An 18,288-nucleotide genomic window follows, 5' to 3' on the forward strand; every position below is an offset into this window, starting at 1 on the left:
ATGTAATTATGTAAAAATAATTCTTCGATGTCAACGGCAAAATATTGGAAAAAAATTTAATTATTTTATTGAGGAACGTCTCACCTGTCCTTAATCAGTAATCGTAACTTGACATATTTCTTTATTTACTTTTTAATCGATCTTTTTAGTAAACCTTTTCTGTAAATAATTTCATCAAATGTACCCTTCCTTAGCTCTTCCATTTTTTCAAAGGAACATTCATCATAGACAGCTTCAAGAAAGTGGGATCGGAAATGATTGATTTCTACATAACTGCATGCACTTACTTTTTTTCTATTCCACTTCACGCATTCTATACGAGTTTACCAAAACTTATGTGATAAATCAAATTCAAAATTAAATCAAATCAAATAAAATTCAGTTAAATAAAATTAAATTAAAATTGAATTGCGTTCACGGTGCCGAAATATTAATTTAATCACACAGAAATACACATCTAGTTATTTTAACTGTTTGAAGTTAATTATTTTGATACAGCATGTAAACACTTTTGAAATATTTCTATAATTGGTAAAAATATGGTAACAAAATTAAATATTTAACTTTTTGTAAAATAAAAGGTAGGTGGGTTAGTATTGAGATATACTTTCAAAGTTTCCCTGCCTGGGAAACATGGGGAAAACTACACATTGGTGGCTTCCATGTCGGGAATCTGTATGGAAACCACTGAGGCATGTTTACATGGTTTCCTATCTTGGGAAACTTACGGGAAACCACAGGTTGGTTGTTTCCATATCGGGAATCTACATTGAAACCACCGGGGCATGTTTCCATGGTTTCCTATCTTGGGAAACTTACGGGAAACCACAGGTTGATTGTTTCCATGTCGGGAATCTATGTGGAAACCACCGGGGTATGTTTCCATGGTTTCCTATCTTGGGAAACTTACGGGAAACCACAGGTTGATTGTTTCCATGTCGGGAATCTGTGTGGAAACCACTATGTGGTTTCCATAAAATGGAAACTATATGGAAACTACTGATGTCACGATTCCCATATGTTTCCATCGGGTTTCCAAATTTGGGAAACCTGGCTTTTCATCCTGTGGTTATTACGTCACAAGTTTAAATTGTTTAAAACGTCTGAAGAAAACAATGAAAGCGCTTACGTTTTAACAAGTGTTGCCTTTTTATTTTATTTTAATATATATTTATATATATATATAATCAATAGGCATACATGTACCCTAAATTTTTTTTATAATGAATTTAAATATATTTGAATAATGCCATTAAAAGAATTGTTAAGACTCCACGTTTAACATTATTTTCTTTAATTCTCGGTTGTGAAACAATAGTAAGTTTGGTAAAACCAAAAAAACAAAAAAAAAACAAGTTTAGGTTGTAAAAATTAACGTAGTTGATCAAAATACATGTAAATCAAATAAATACACAGACAATACGACGCATATGTTATCTTAAAAGTTTAAATATAAAGTTAAAACTTATCTATAAAAAACTATAAAGTTTTAGGTCACTAAAGACAATTAAAATTTTGTCTTTGTGTATGTACTAAATGACATATAGATCCTACGGACAGAGTGCTAAGTATTAATTTCCATAAACAATGTATATTAAATGCCTAATTGTATGCACAATGACACTATAATAAACAAATATATATTTGCTAAATTATATTTCATAAAACTGAAGTAAGGTGTAATGATGTATTCTATCTGGCTTCCGGTAATCCCAGCCTATTTAAAGAAACAGATCTCGCGAGATCTTCCTTCTTCCGTTTGGCTTTGTTGATATAGCAGACGAAATTTTTTTTATCTATTACTTATCTACTTTAATCCTTGTGGATTTTGCGTTTAACCTTAATATTTTTACTTACTTTGGTGCAGCCTTTTGATTTGGACATGGATAGTCCTGTTTGTAGTCCAGACGGGGCAGATGTGGGCCAAGATGGCAATTCTGCAAATCATGCAGATAAAAAACTCTTGTATGGCCAAGATGGCGACCCCAAAAAGTCGGGAAGTTATAGCATCCCTAAGAAAAGAATGAAAAAGGGAGCGATAGACAAAGATCGCTATGAAGACGACAGTGATCCGTCCGATCCTTATGAAGATGATAGTTCATCAGAAGAGGATGGTGAAATTGACAATTTCACTTACAAGTCGCCATTGACACAGTCGCATAGCCGTGACGAGCCACAGGCCGATTCTGGTGATGAACTAGACGCTAAGCGTTTTGATCCGCTCAGTGATGAGACGGAAAACATGCTTGATAAAAGTAAAACAAAGTATGCCAAGAAGTATTTCAAACTTCATTTATCTGAGGAAAAACATTCGCTCCCGCATTTTAGAGGATGCGCCTATACCACGCAACCAATTTTTGAATCCGCCGGATGTCGACGATTATGTAGAGGACTTAGCGGCGGATCACAAGTCTATGAAGTTCTTGAAAATGCACTATTTTTCACTGAAATTTGTACAGAAACGAGTCTCTCATTGCATGGGACTCTTATCTAGAATTTGGGACGAAATGGACAAAGCTCATGAGGACACTACGTCTAGTATGGAAATCGAGGAAGTGGTGAACTTGTTGGAAAAACTATACTCATGATTGGTCAAGTGAATGTTGCGTGTCTTTACGAACGAAGACTGAATTTCCTCGCCAAAATTCTCAAAAGTACAAAGAAAGCAAAGAGCATGTTGCGTGAAAACGAAACAAAATTTCAAGACAAGTCGGTCTTGATTGGGAACGACTTTTACACGACCCTGTACAGGAAATCGAAAGACAGAAAGCGTTCACGAGAAATGTCGAGGGACATCGTACGAAAGCCCAGAAGGCTCATTCGAGATTCGAGTTTCCAAATACGAGATTCAAATTCGAGATTCAAAATTCGAAATTCGAGATTCAAAATTCGAGTTTCGAGATTCAAGATCCAAACGAACCAATCAAAAGCGGGTTCAACATTTGATTACTTCCCTTTATTATGTTTTTACTATCAAGAAATAATTCAATATAATTATATCAAATGGGTCATTTGATTAAATTACAATGCAAGAAAAAGTGTTATAATCGCTCAACATCCCCCCCCCCCCCAAATACCCACTACACATTATAAGAGAAAGATATGCCACCCCAGTCTGTTTACGTTGTACCCCCTCTGGTATTAAATGCATTTATTTTGTTTTAACTTTAAATGTCGATTCACACTGCAGGCGCGGATCCAGAAATTTTTCAAAGGGGTGGTTGAAGTATTTTTCTAAAGCGGGGGTTGAGGGCGAGAACAGTTAAAACGTACGTTGTACACATTCATATAGTTAAATAACTCAATAGAATATCGATACAGGGTGGAGTATGGTTTTTGAAAGTGGGACGTTGATTAATCTGGGAAAAAGTACTTGTATATATTACCAGAAAGTTTTTGAAAAAGAAAGGAAAATAAATCTCCGAACCTGAAAATCCTATTTTGTAAAGGGAGGGTTTTTATTTTGCTTTTACAACCGAATTTCTTTATATAATACAACATTAGCCTTTCACCTTACATTTTCTATAGTAAAATCACAACGAAAAAATTGGAACTTTCTTATTTCTCTTTCTCTTAAAGTGCAAATCCAAAGGGGGGGGGTTGCAACCCCCGTAACCCTCCCCCGCCCCTCTGGATCCGCCACTGCACTGTCTCTAAATATACAATGTATTTCTGTCTTAGTCCATGCTATCGGACTGACTCTGCATCACGTACTAATCCCACATTTTCTCCGTAAACAGCATTCTTTCTTGTAAAGTGGGGTAATAAATAGTGTTTTTTATTTTGTTTTGTTTTGTTTTTTTTTTTTTTTTGGTTGAGCGATTATTCTGGGGGTTTTACGTACGCCAGCGATTTTTTCGTATTGTAAGGTTACACATAACAGAGAAATAAGCCCTGGGATTCAATATCAAGGGGGTGGGGTGGGTCTTGTCCACACGTACCTGTGTTTTTCTAAAAATTAAGACAAGAAACATATATTGACGCAAGCGTCAAAAATCGGCCGCAAACCAATTAATTGTTCCTTTCATGGTCCCTCTAGATCCGCCACTACATTTCTTCTCTTTGAGTTGTAGCGGGAAATTTCTTGGCACATTGTAAAACGTGCATTATCCTCGCCTGCTAGAGGCCAAATCTTGTAATATTCTGTAGCCTGTGAAGTCTTTTAATGAATTAACATTTAAACATATGTTTCAAAATGTTTATATATGTACATATGTACACGTCATTTAAAAATAAATACGAACAACAAATCCAGTTTGAATAGAGAAAGTAAAATTGTGTAATATACATAACGCAGTCTTTGCTTTAGACTACGCCCAACACATGTCCTAATTTTCTCCGCACCTCAAACATAATAGGATTTGATGAAATATTTACCTCATTCTTCGTAAGAATTTTTAATTTTATGCTTATGGTGCGTTCTTCTTTAACCTTTAGACGCTCTTTTTAATATACTACTATATTTTAATGTTAAATATTTTTTTTATTTAAATTGTTTTAACTCCACAGAAACGCACAGCAACTTCAAACTTTTATATCATAGAGCCGAGCGCCTCCTGGCCGGTAATTAGTCGAGATACAAAATTATATATACTCCTGATTTATGTAATCTATTTAATATTTAAGAATCTATGATATAAATTGATATATTTTTTGCTGATCAAAAATCCATTAATTATTTAAATTTCCTTCTAATATATATAACACTTTTTCTTGCATTGTAATTTAATCAAATGACCCATTTGATATAAATGTATTGCATTATTTCTTGATAGTAAAAACATAATAAAGGGAAGTAATTAAATGTTGAACCCGCTTTTGATTGGTTCGTTTGGATCTTGAATCTCGAAACTCGAATTTGGAATCTCGAATTTCGAATGTTGAATCTCGAATTTCGAATCTCGTATTTGGAAACTCGAATCTCGAATGAGCCTTCTGGGCTTTCGTAACATCGCCAGACCTGTCAACAAGAAACCAAGACAAAGTGTTGACCAGATCTTTCGGCAGGGACCCTCTGATGACCAGAGAAAGTCCAGAGGGTCGAGCTACTCAAGAGGCACCGGCAAAGGCGCCATTACAAAGAAACAGAGGTATGTCAAGTTTGTCAATGACGTTACATGTAAATATATCGATAGTAGTAGAACAGATGTCAAAAGTTCTAAGGGATCATCACAATCTCCACCCAGGTGTAGAAAAATTAAAATTAAGAGAGATTGTACAAAATCAAATTCCCTTGGGGGCAGACTAAAGCATTTTGTTTCAAATTGGGAAAAGATTACAAAAGACACTTCAGTCTTGACAGAGTTAGAAGGGTACAAAATGTATTTCTTAAAAACACCTAGTCATACATCTGTCCCAAAAATAAATTATTCAGAGAAAGAATTTCAAATTCTAGATGCAGAAATTCAAGAGATGTTACAAAAAAGAGCGGTGGAGATTGTAGACCCCAATAACATAGTTCAAGATCAGTTCCTAACCACTTTGTTTGTACGCCCCCAAAAAGATGGGGGGTCACGTCCCATTTTCAATCTAAAACGCTTAGAACATTTCAAAATGGAAGGTTTCCAAGTAGTGAAAAACATGATGATAAAAAATGACTTCATGTGCAAAATAGATTTGAAGGATGCATACTTTTGCATTCCAATACACCAAGCTCACAGAAAATACCTAGATTCAGTTGGGGGGACAACTCCTTCAGTACACGAGTCTTCCATTCGGATTGGCAGCCGGTCCCCGTCTGTTTACAAAAGTTATGAAACCTATCACAGCATTTTTGCGCAGAATGGGGATTCGACTGGTAATCTACCTGGACGACATTCTACTGCTGAATCAAACCAAAGAAGGGTTGATGAAGGACAGAGATCGCAGTACTGTTAAGGCTTCCCGGAGCTTAAATTGCATTTAAAACGTAACACTGCATTGCAAAGATTATTTAGAGTTTTATTTTTAAGTTATATACTTCAGTACGCCAAATTCATACAGAGAATCCTCTAGGCTATATATAAACATATCTGTTACAATGTCACATGACCTTGTTGATCACGTGACGGTCATTTCTTCATTTCTGAAATGTTTCACATAAATCGCTTTGTCGTAGGTTATTAACACAATCATTATTAACATTTTGTCACATAATATACTCGTTGCATCCTTGTTAAACCGAAATGTGCTTGGGAAAAGTTATACTATTTCTTTGGAACAATTTATTTCATATTAACTTCAACTTACCGACAAATCTGAGGGTATTTTCCGCTGAATATCGTCATCTGTTTTAAAACAAAGCCATCATACATTTTTCACAAGCAGGATTCAGTTAGAGGGGAAACTCCTCTTTCATATTTCCACAAAGGATATTAAATAAATCCTCATTAACATCCTGCGCCAGGCTCCTTTATACACATATTATGAATTCTGCCTCTGTCCACGTCGGTTGTTTTAACAAGCTGACTCTTTAGTAAGAGTAATAAAGCAAAGTTATCTAAATTATTCGGATATATTAGACTTTTGAAAGAATGATAAAAACACGTTTACTTTAAACTAGCATTCTGCAACTTAATATGCAGATTGAAATAAGGTGTAAAGTTTCTCACACTCCCCATTATTACAGCTCAAGTATGCAGTGACTTGACGTCATTTTCAATTATGACGTTATACATTTGTAGTTCAGTGAAGTGCATGCAGAAAGTACACTACAATATTCTCTGGGAAGCCTTATCGTACATGCGATTACCTTATTTGGTTATTATTAGAAATGAGTGTTTATTTACCTCAGGACAAAATTCAGAACATAAAAATGAAATGCCAAAACGCAATAGGATCCAACCACATTACAATCCAAGAATTGGCAAGTTTAGTTGGATCATTGAATGCAACAGTAGAGGCAGTAATTCCAGCCTCACTTTTGTCAGGGAATTACAAATCTACAGAACGAAATATCTTGTCAAAGAAAACAGTTACAAGAACAAAATCACACTATCTCAGGAATGTAAAAAAGAAATTTCTTGGTGGATCCAACAGTTAGAGGTTTGGAATGGGAAACAAATAATAACCAAAGAACCAGATCTTGTTATAGAGACAGATGCATCTACAATGGGATGGGTGTTCAATTGCCCATTTTCACAGGAAAAAATGGGGGGTCTATGGAGCCCGATAGAGAAAAAAACATAAATGCCTTAGAACTGAAAGCTGCATATATTGCTGTAAGATCAAGGACGAAGAACAAGGTAAATGTACACATTCATCTGAGGATGGACAATGTAACTACGGTTACTTATGTGAACAAGATGGGGGAGGGGGGGGGGGACAAAATCGCCCATTTTAACAAACATAGCAAAAGATCTATGGTAGTATTGCCTAGAAAAGAAAATAACTCTAACAGCGGAACACCTTCCTGGAGTTCTCAATCAGAAAACAGATTGCAATTGGGAAAGCAGGAATGTGTCGCCAGTGAAACAGCTGGAGACTGAACCCAAATATATTTACACAGATAAATTTACAATGGGGTTCTCCAGAAATGGATTTGTTTGCGGACAGGCTAAATCCACAGTTGGAGAAATACATGAGCTGGAAACCCGACCCATTTCCTATGGAAACAGATGCATTCCTAGCGAAATGTGGAGAGATGAAAGCTTATGCATTTCCACCATTTTGTCTGATACAGAGATTCATAGCCAAAGTCCAGAAAGAGAAGGAAGAGTTGGTCATTGTGACACCGTCATGGCAGACACAACCTTATTACCCAATGGCATTGAACATGTCCATTGTAAAACCAATTCTTCTACCACCACAGAGAGACCTTCTTCTGTCACTAGGGGGGGGGGGGGGGGGGCACACCCTCTGATAGTCAACGGGACACTGAAATTAGTGGCCTGAAAAATTTCAGGCAAAATAAAGAGGTGCAAGGTTTATCAACAAACACTTCCGAATTACTCGCAGCATCTTGGAGAAAGGGAACTCAAGCAGCTTACAACAGCTGCTGGAAACACTGGGCTAGCTGGTGTAACAGCAGACAAATTAAGCCCTTTCTCTCCTCTTTGGAACATATAGCTAATTTCTTGTCAGAATTGTTCCAAAAAGGTTATGGGTACATGTCTGTAAACAGTTATAGATCAGCAATTTCAGCTTTCCACCCAGAAATCAATGGTATTAAAGTAGGCCAAAGCAACCTCATCAAGCAGGTTATGTCGGGGGTGTTTAATTGTAGACCACCTATGCCCAGATACACTCAAACATGAGATGTTGGTATTGTATTAAAATATCTAATTTCATTAGGGCCTTGTGAAAATTTAGGCTTAAAATTGTTAACATTGAAAGTTGCCAGTCTCATGGCTTTGTCAACAGCTTTCAGTGCAGGTCATCAGAATTGTACCATTTAGATTTGAATCATATGCAAATTTACCCAAAGGAAATAGAGTTTAAGGTTGTGCAGCTGACTAAAACAAGAAGGGTAGGTCAAGAGCCTATGAAGTTGGTATTCAGTCAGTTTGAAAGTGAACTACTTGATGTCAGAAAACACATTTTGCAATATTTAGAGAGCACAGAACCTATTAGAAAAGGAGAAAGTAATTTTTTCTTAGTTTTTTGAAACCACACAAGTCTGTTAAGTCTTGCACAATTGTATGGCTCAAAATAGTGTTAGAAGATTCAGAGATTACTACAGATATTTTAAAGCTCATTCTACTAGAGGAGCTGGTACGTCTAAAGCAAACAAGTTTGGGTTATCTGTCAAACAAATCATGGAGAAAGCAAACTGGAAATCAGCAAGTTATTTCTATTCTTTCCACAATAGACCTGTCCAAAATGATTCAGGATTTCTCAGATTCTGTGTTAAGATTGAAGTAAATAATATCAAACCAAAACTAAAACATTTGGCCTTAAACATACATCATTATACCTTACTTCAGTTTAAGCGCACTTATAAAATTTTTACTTATTTTCAATCATCCAAATATGTTTTATTTCAGTAGACAAGTGATAATCAGAATTTCATATTGGTGTGTAAAATTAAAAATGGATCCGTTAAAGTATGGCCCTTCCTAAATATATTTATTCCTACCTTTTTTGCAAAACTACTTTTCTATTCATATAAAGTAGAATTTGCTCAAGAATGTCGCAAGGAAAGGACAGAAGAAACCTTTCATTGTGACCATCATTCCAACACTAAGATATCTCGACAACGTTTTCTCCATTAACAAAAATTTCATTTTCATTTCTATGTTGATTTGAAATCTTAAATAAAGACACTACTAACAGTGTCTGTCACGTTTTATTTAAATAAGGCTATTGTACCATAAAACAGATGTTCATTGTGATCTTACGACAAAATTGTATATGATTACATCAATATTTCTGGCTTTCACCTCTCCTAGTTATAAAGCAATATGCATGTACACTATAAGTGTATACTTTTCACTTGTATGTGGGTTTTATTTCTCCAGGTTGATTCGCTACGCAAGGGCATGTTTTACATATGAACAATTTTTAAATTCACTATGGCAATGTTTTAATGAATAAGTTAATAAATCCATTGTTAATTCGAAAATAGACTTACAATTTTGTACAGACCGAGACCATTACTTTTGCTCTAAATTTTCTATGGTTTTCGCCATTTCCCCGATCATGGAAAGGAGCACATGTACACGGAGATTGTACCCGTTCGACAGGGAATATTGACTTCTCAATGGTACTTAATTTCACCCATTTGATGTTTTTAGAGGCCAATGTTTTCTCTGCTACCAATGTTTATGACTTCAATTGAATTTTGAGCTTGATTTCTGTTCGTTATCCCCATATACTAATATATAAATGATGCACACCGCACCGGCTTTGAGTATTGTATTGTTTATTACAAATACAAGATATTTTATTTACCAATCAAGGGCCCCGAGGGGCATTTCAACATACATAAATGTACAATTTAAACATTCTTATTTTAACAATATTTTTTTTTAACTGTTATATAAATGACCAAGTTACATAATAATACTGTTCTCAGTGTCAATGATCATACATAATACAAGTGTCCAGAAGAATGTCAATGATCACAAACAATCAGGATTATTTGATTTTACATCAAATAGTCAGTATTGATTTTGGGACGCCCTGTATTGATTGTTTAAACTATGTATGAGTTATCTCGCAAGCTTCATACGAGTTAATTATACTCGATATCCGGTATACCCCTGCTGAAAACCCCACAAGTTTTTTATCTTAGAAGAAGAAGCATGCCGCCTGTGAAAACTAAAGACGAAAGTAACAATCGAAAGAGGCCGATGGGTTCGTCAGCTCGGGCAAAGGGGAGAAAAAATCGCCGCACCCAAAGCCCCGCTGAGGCACAGTCACAGTGCCCGGAGGAGGTGCCAGTTCCCGAAGAGTCTCAAGGCCATCTCCCTGCAGACGTAAGCATTTTGACAACCGACCCCCCGGTGAGTCATTCATTCACAGGGCAGGTTTACCAAATCAGCAAACTTGCTCAGCGGACAGTATAGCCGCTCATGTACCACATAAGCTTAAATTGAAAATATTGGAGGGGCAATTTATAGATCTTTCTCTCTTGCTAAAATCTGAAACGGAATTAGATGAATTGGATTCACAAGGGGAAGTTCATTTTAAAAATGTCCGTTTATGTGCTGTCAAGCGAAAACAGAACTCTCAGTTAAGTATCGAAAAGTGGACGTCAGATTTTATGATTTAATTGTACATGAGTATCATTTTCGAACACAGTGAGGCAAAAGCTCAAGAAATGCTTAAATATATATATGCAAGACATCCGCCTGGCAGCTAGTCGTTCGTATTTTTATTATAATCGGTATAAGTACGACGAACAATTTCGACTACGCAGAGTGTCAAACCCAACAATGTCGTGGGGGGGGGGGGATCCACAGTGAATTCTGGCTTATGTATGTCAACAATCAATCAAATCTCAATTATACACCACAGCCACAAGAATATGCTCATGCTAAAGCCATTGTAGGTCAATATTCCAAGAACACATCACAACATTTCCCCCCTAAAACAACACAGACAAGTGCCAAACATCCTTTAAGCTGTAATATATACAGCCAGGGTAAATTCTGTACTTTCTTCCCCAGATGCCGCTGCAGCCACGCTTGCAGTCAGTGCAGAGGAAATCATCCTAGAGTCAACTGCGCAAGGAAATAAACATCTATATACATTAGGGCATACTCCAATTAAATTTGACTCACTACGAAAATTTACAAGGTTATGAACATTCTCAATTTCTGCTTCAGGGTTTTAAATTTGGGTTTAGACTGCAGTACCTTGGTCCTAGGAGAACACGGTTAAGTAAAAACCTCCCACGTTTGTACAAAAATTTGCCCACAGCACACTTAAAAATCAAGAAAGGATTACAACTCAACCGAGTAGCTGGGCCTTTCCCACAACCCCCTTTTTAAACATTCAAGTGTCACCATTGGGTTTGGTCCCTAAAAAAGATGGGGACATGAGGATAATACATCACATATCATACCCTCATGAAGATTTAGTAATCTTTTTCATAGATTCCACAGAATGTTAAGTCAAATATTAGAGCATTGACGAGGCAGCAGAAATGATTGCAGAGCTAGGGAAGGGAACTTTTTTGGCAAAGTCAGACATAAAATCTGCCTTTAGACTTCTGCCTATTTCTCCAGCTGATTTTGATCTGTTGGGCTCTAAGTTAGAAGGGTTCTTTTATTTTAACAAAATGGTCCCATTTGGTTCCTCAATAAGCTGTGCGCTTTGGGAGAAATTTGCATATTTTTTTCATTGGTTAACTGAACAGCATACAGGCAATAAGTTTATCTTGGACTATTTAGATGATTTTCTTTTTTGTGGACCCAAATTTTCTTCAGTTTGCCACGATACCCTTGACAAGTTTAAGTCCCTTTGCGAAGAGTTGGGTGTTCCAATAGCCGCAGACAAAACTGTCGGACCATCTACTCAACATGTGTTTCTTGGTATCCTTTTTGACAACAACAAGTATATACTGACAAAACGTCAGAAATACTCAAGCTGTAGAAAGTCAAATAATATCATAAAATGGTATAAGATGTGGGCTATTGAGTTCAATATTCCAGTTGAATAAATTACATGTACATGAAACGAAATTGGCATATATTGAATTTAATTAGAAGAAATATAAAGCATAATAACGTTACCGTTTCTTTAATGATTTTTTATGTAGATATTAAGTATACTTCAACTATTTACGTTTTTGTATTTTTTGCTTAATGACGTTCATCATTTAATATATACATCAATCTAAATAGCTTGCTACAAGCCCAGTAGTTGCAAATTACGGCCAAAATGTATGACAGTCTCCTACTCCGGACCGTGGCTTGAGACAATGGGGTTCATCTAGCTGAGCGGCATGTCCAATAAATATTCCGTACGAATCCAAAAGAAGTTATGATATAGATTCCGTTACCAAGGCTTCAGATAATACAAGAATTCAACATTCATTTTGTTCTACTATTTTGCTGTCACTCAAAGTACACATCATTTGCAGGCCTGTGAAAAGCAATTTCAGTTGGGGGGGGGGGTACAGCCATGTATTTTCTAGCCATGAGAATTTGTTAACAATGGGGTAACCCGCGCCACCTTTCAGAGTCTGCAGTGGACTCGTCCAAGGATGCTTTGTCGGCGACTGTAAAATGTTACCTGAGATTCCTCCGCAAAGAAAAGCGCGAAATCTCTGTATAGAAACTGTTGTGACTGCAGAGCTTCACTAATTGTTCATTCGCCATAGAATAAAATCCATTATTTAACACTTAATATCTTTCATATACAGATGTTTTCAAGATAAGCTTCATTTTTGTTTCTAGAAATATTTTTATCTGCAAAATTATATTTTTTTTGTGTTTTTAAACTGAGTAAATCGATGACCTAGCATCGTTTTAGATAACTCAAGCCCCTCTAGGGCTTGAGTAAAAACTTGACTATGGCTCTGCCAGCAGAAAAGTTAGATAAGTTGAGGCATGTCATCAATTCCTTCCTCTTCTCAAAAAATGTTACTTTGCAAGAACTTCAATCGCTCATAGGTCAACTTAATTTTGCTTGTAGGGTGGTTGCCCCTGGTCCTGCCTTTTGCAGGCGCCTCATCAGAGCAACAATCGGAGTTTCAAAACCTCACAACAGAATTAGGCGTACTAACAACGTTAAGCAAGACCTCCTTATTTGGCAAGTATTTCTGCGGTCATATAACGGTGTTTCAGTGATCAAAACCCAATTTTTAGATAATCAAATCATACAACTTTTCACTGATAGTGCAGGGGGAAGCAACGGAGGATTTGGCATTTATTTTTTTTTGGGGGGGGGATGGGCATCTGGGTCCTGGCCTCAGTTTTGGGCTAATTTGGGTATCACCAGAGACATGACATTTCTTGAAATTTATTATTTCAGTTATGGTAGCTATTACACTGTGGCATGGGCTTTTACAAAACACAAAAATCCTATTCCACATTGACAACATGGCAGTAGTACATGTCCTTAACACGCTATCTTCTAAATCGGACAGAGTTATGAATATTGTCAGAAAGATTGTATTACTTTTACTGCAGTACACGAATAATATTCAGATAACAGCAAATACATACGCACAAAAGAAAATTCCATTGCTGATGCATTATCTAGCTCACAATGGGCCAGATTTCGACGACTTGCACCAGAGGCAGACCAGTGGCCCACACCGCTATCACGTCACATTTGGGACATTTAGAACAGGAAGTTTCAAGACTTTTGTATAGGTCGTTAGCACCCAATACTCACCAGGCTTATAACATTGCATTAACAAAGTAAAAAAATTTCACTGCTCACTATGGGTTGGATCAAAGCTGGCCTGTCCCAGTTCATCAGCTGTTACAATTCGTTGCATATCTTTCAATCAATAACTTCACTTACAGAACTATATGTCTATACATTAGCGCAATATCTTATTATCACAAAATCAACGGGCTTCAGGACAATACAAAAAATTTCAGTGTTACAAAATCTATCGAGGGTGTTAGGAGGTCTGGTGGTTAAGTAAAGACATGCGACTCCCCATATCATTTCAGCTGTTTGGTAAAATTATACAGACCTTAAAATCAGTATGCCGCTCACCATTCGAGACTTCACTGTTTTCCGCAGCCTACACTCTTACCTTTTTTTGTTTGCTTAGAGGTAATGAAATTCTATCTTTGTGCATTACAGACATCTCCAAAAGCAAAGCTAGTCAATTTTTCATAAAAATGAATAGATCCAAAACAGATCAAATAGGCAAAAGTTCAGTTCTGCAAATACAAAAATTACCTGACACGCAATTTTGTCCAAAAGCAACAATCGAGCCTTATTTGCAGTTAAGACCACCCAATACAGATACATTGTTTGTTCATGTAGTGGTACACCGATTACCCGTTTTCAATTTCAGGCAGTTTTAGATACGTACTTCTCATTTCTCCAAGTGCAAGGTCACTATAGGTCTTATAGTTTCCGCATTGGCATGGCCACAGAATTGGCAAAACGCGGAACTCCGGATCCTGATACGCAGATAAAGGAAATGGGTGTATGGAAATCTAACTCATTTTTGACTTACATCCGCCCGCAATAAATTGCCCAGCATATTAGTTAACTCTACATACTGCTATAAAAAAATAAATAAATAAATTACACATTCCACGCATACTCCACAAATACCTTACAAGCAACACCCGCACAAACAAAGGTGCTCTCAAGTAACTTTACCGAAGCATTTCAGATAAAACAATATGAATAGTTGGATCATCAATCCCATACTGGGCTGGACTGGCTGCAGCTAGCAGGCCTGGTGGAACCAACCTCAACTTAAAGGCTTCAATCCTGTGGAAGGGAGTAAGAGGACTTAAATGGGAAGAGTTACAAAAAACTGTAAATGAAATGTCAAAAAACCAGAGCCCACCAGACTTTCTCTTATCATACATTTAGGTTCAAATGACCTAACCACTGAATTAATCACTTCAAAAACTTTCTCAGAAAATGCACAATGTACATTATTTAGATTTAATGCATTATGGCCAAGTACCACCCTCTTTTGGTCTGCCATCCTACCAAGAAGGTATTGGCATTTTGTACCTTTGGGAATGGGAAATAAAATTAACCAAAAACATATCAGAATCAATAAATGTATGAAGAATTTCATGGCAGACCAAGTGCAGGGTTTGTACATTGGCCACGATCACAATATTAAAGCCTCAGAAATAGAGCTGTTCCGAACAGATGGTAAACACCTGTCGGCCATAGGCAACAACATATACTTAAATAGTATGCAAATATGCAAGCTGCCTTAGAACATTTTATCGGGGGGAGGGGTAGTCATTACCCACCATCCGACCTTTAATAAGGCTATTTATCAGCTCCATATTATATATATATATATATATATATATATATATATATATATATATATATATATATATTTATATATATGTCATTGTTTCCACTAAATCTAACATTGTTTCATTCTAGGAACATTTGCATATGTAAATTCATTGTGTTTGTTAGCAGAGCTCAGGCTGTTATAATTTGTTCATGATTGTTATGAAAATTTAATGTGATAATATACCTTTTGTATCATACCTTGTAGATGCCCTATGTGTAGTGCTCATTCAATGGCTTTAATTATGAAGTTGACTTAGTATGAATAGGAGTTGCTTATTTTTGATCTTATTCTATATTTGGGATCATATTTCTGTTTCTCTAACAAATGGAAAAGGTTATAAGGTAAAAGGTTTTTGTAGGGGAAATTGTTCCAATGTCTGTGGCGGGACTGGGGAGTGCGCAGTAGTAGGTGTTGACACTTCCAGCTCCAAAACCTGGGTGTCCCCCCACTTGCTCCCAAAGCAACGGGTTTAACTACAGAATTTGATTTAAAGTGTAAAAATTAAATCTAAATATACAAAGTCAGGACACATTTAACTGTTGCCAGTATTCTAACGTTTTTGGCATAGTGGGGCCCACACCGGGTGTGGCTGGGGCCACATCCACCTCAAATGAGTGAGAGAATGCTACAGGCTGGTGCATGTAACAATTAGGCTTGTGTATACCTCCATCATGCAAAAGTTACACCAGGTAGCACTGCAGGAGACAGGGTGAGAAGGGCAGGCCATGTCTGCCTCCTTAGAACGCTGGTGATCGTTCAGGCTCGGGCACTGATGTTCACGCAGGCCCCCAGTGTGTCCCTTACATGTGAAGTTAAACTGGCGCACTGGTCGGCTCCCGAGTTTCCCCACAAAAATATTAATGCGGCCAACATCCACCAATTATTATTATTAACGTAATAAAAAGTTGAAATGGTAGCTTGTTTTTTTTCAGTTATCTCTCAGGAATTAGCATGTAGAAAACAAAGATAACCAAAGTTTGGTAAAAAGCTATGTATTATGGGAATTTGATCTCTTTGGTGAACTCAATGATTAATACAAAAATGTAATGCTATACATGTATAAATTTAAATGGCTTAGCATGCATAAACATGATGACAGAATCTATGTATTTATACATTTGTTTTTTTTTACCATTTTCAGAAATAAATTTTCCAAGTAAGCATAACATTTCTTTATTTTCATTCTTCAATATCCATGTAAGTTTTACAGCAGGTGTCAAAAAAGAGAAGTTTGGGTTGATTTTTGATATTATTTCCATTAATTGAAACCTTTCATTGCTGTATTTTGGACAAATGAGCAAAAAATGTTGTTCATCTTCAACTTCCTACATATTACGTTGAGAACACTTTCTAGATTCAGGGGGAAGTCCTGCATATCTTACCCTTTCAATATTTAATTGATATGCAGAAATGCGAAGTTAAGTTATATTTTTCCTCTGATCATAGTTATTGACAATGTGGAGATAGTGTTCTCTTCCAAAATTGGTTTTGAAGATGGAATAAGTTCTTAGTTTAACATCATTTTGTTGCCTATTTTCTCTATACCATTGGTGTATAAAATATTGTCTTATGATGCATGATGACTTCTTTTTAAATGAACAAGTACTATATTTTGATAAGTCAATATTTTTGAAAGCAGTTAAATTACCCAAAATTGTCTCAATGGATGCAAACCATGATGGTTTATCTTCTAAAAAGAGGCTTTTTTAGACGGAGTATGCTTCTTTGAGTAGGACAAAAGATGGATGTAATGTTTCTAGTCGAAACCAGTAACTTAACATAGCTTTAATAACTGAATGATACAGTGGAAATCTACATTGCATTGCATGCATTGTTTCACATTTTAATTTGTTAAATATTTTGTCCATGGTAATATCTTTTGAAATTTAGAAGCAAAGGGGTTGAAAGCCCCCCCCCCCCCCCCAAAAAAAAAAAAACAATTTCACAACCATACTGAAGAAGAGAAATGGTATGAACAAATAAATGAAGGTTAATATTGACATCATGACAAAGGGACATAATCTCTCTCTGTAATTTTGAACATGCTTTCAAGGCCTTCTGATATAATTCATTTTGAGCAGAGGTAAAAGAACCTGAGTTACAAAAGTAAATACCAAGATGTTTGTATTGTTTTACACATTCAATCAACTTATTTTGAAAAGAAAACTTTTCTGATATTCTTTCCCAGCTCTGTTAAAAATCATAATTTTTGTCTTGTATAAGTTATCATTTAGACACCAATCATTACATTATTTGTCCAGTATATCAAGTTTTGATTGTAAACCATTCGAAGTGCTTCATAGCAGGATTAAATCATCAGCAAACATTAAACAGTGTATTATGTGATCATTAAGAGTAACAGAATCTAAAGAGTTATCCATGTATTTCGGCAAATCATTTATAAATATTTTAAAAAGATTTGGGCTCAAGTTATCCCCTTGCTTAACACCTTGCTGGATTGGAAAAAATTAGTAATTCGATTATGGATTTTATGCCCCCGTAAACAAAGTTTCGGGGGTATATAGTTTTTGTCGTGCCCATCCGTCTGTCTGTCTGTCTCTCTCTCTCTCTCTCTCTCTCTCTCTCTCTTTCTCTCTCTCTCTCTCTCTCTCTGGCTGTTTGTCTATTTGTCCGCAAAAACTTTAACTTTGCCTATAACTTTTGATTTAGTGGAACTATAACATTCATATTTCACACGTTTTTCCTTGTGACAAGACCTTTCTTTGGGTACCACCAAAATTGACTTTTTGACCTTGACCTTGGAGTTTGACTCAGTTTAACACAAAAACTTTGAACTTTTACTTTGGCCATATCTTTTAAACAGTTGAACCAGGGCATTTATACTTGATATGTGTCTTTTTTTAGAAAAGACCTTTCAGTGGATACCAACAACC

General features: G+C 36.2%; 2 pseudogenes; both read left to right on the forward strand.

Annotated features, from left to right (window-relative positions):
• Window positions 1–1,882: 1,882 nt before the first annotated feature.
• On the forward strand, window positions 1,883–5,877 carry LOC134282942 (uncharacterized; annotated as a pseudogene).
• A 1,636-nt stretch (window positions 5,878–7,513) lies between these two features.
• LOC134282938 (uncharacterized) lies at window positions 7,514–11,160 on the forward strand (annotated as a pseudogene).
• Window positions 11,161–18,288: the final 7,128 nt, after the last annotated feature.

The sequence above is a fragment of the Saccostrea cucullata genome, unplaced genomic scaffold (genome assembly GCF_032062105.1).
Source record: "Saccostrea cucullata isolate Sc308-1 unplaced genomic scaffold, CSIRO_AGI_Scuc_v1 ctg1123, whole genome shotgun sequence".
Lineage (NCBI taxonomy): Eukaryota > Metazoa > Mollusca > Bivalvia > Ostreida > Ostreidae > Saccostrea > Saccostrea cuccullata.